The sequence below is a fragment of the Schistocerca cancellata genome, chromosome 8 (genome assembly GCF_023864275.1).
Source record: "Schistocerca cancellata isolate TAMUIC-IGC-003103 chromosome 8, iqSchCanc2.1, whole genome shotgun sequence".
Lineage (NCBI taxonomy): Eukaryota > Metazoa > Arthropoda > Insecta > Orthoptera > Acrididae > Schistocerca > Schistocerca cancellata.
This window is the reverse complement of record NC_064633.1, coordinates 5,050,828-5,051,508: the sequence shown is the minus strand read 5'-3', so window position 1 is coordinate 5,051,508 and position 681 is coordinate 5,050,828. Positions and strand designations below refer to the sequence as shown.

General features: G+C 48.9%; 1 pseudogene; it reads right to left on the bottom strand.

The window, feature by feature from the left end:
- Positions 1 to 221: 221 nt before the first annotated feature.
- Positions 222 to 339, bottom strand: LOC126096109 (5S ribosomal RNA; annotated as a pseudogene).
- Between the last annotated feature and the right edge of the window lie 342 nt (positions 340 to 681).

Sequence of the window (681 nt, the reverse complement as noted above, 5' to 3'; positions counted from 1 at the left end):
TCAGCTACCTATGCTATTAAGCACTCCGTCTTCAGGCCACGAGTGGCCTACCGGGACCATCCGACCGCCGCGTCATCCTCAGGGGAGGATGCGGATAGGAGGGGCGTGGGGTCAGCACACCGCTCTGCCGGTCGTTATCATGGTATTCTTGACTGAAGCCGCTACTATTCGGTCGAGTAGCTCCTCAATTGTCATCACGAGGCTGATTGCACCCCAAAAAATGGCAACAATGCATGGCGGCCTCGATGGTAACCCATCCAAGTGCCGACCACGCCCGACAGCGCTTAACTTCGGTGATCTCATGGGAACCGGTGTGTCCACTGTGGCAAGGCCGTTGCCACCTATGCTATTAGGTTCACTGCATATTTTGGGAATAAACATATCACTAAATTAGCCTCCTGTGCCTATTTTCATTCACTGCTTTCATGTGGCATTGTATTCTGGGGTAATTCGTCATTAAAAGAAAAAGTATTCATTGCACACAAGCGTGAAAGCAGAATAATATCTGGACCTCAGCCACGATCACCTTGCAGACATTTATTTAAGGAACTCGGGATATTCACAGTACCTTCGCAGTAAATATATTCACTTATGAAATTTGTTATTAATAACCCAACTTGAGCCGTGGCGACTGGCGCTAGCTATGCTCCACTTGCGTCATCAGCGACGCAGTACTGTGAA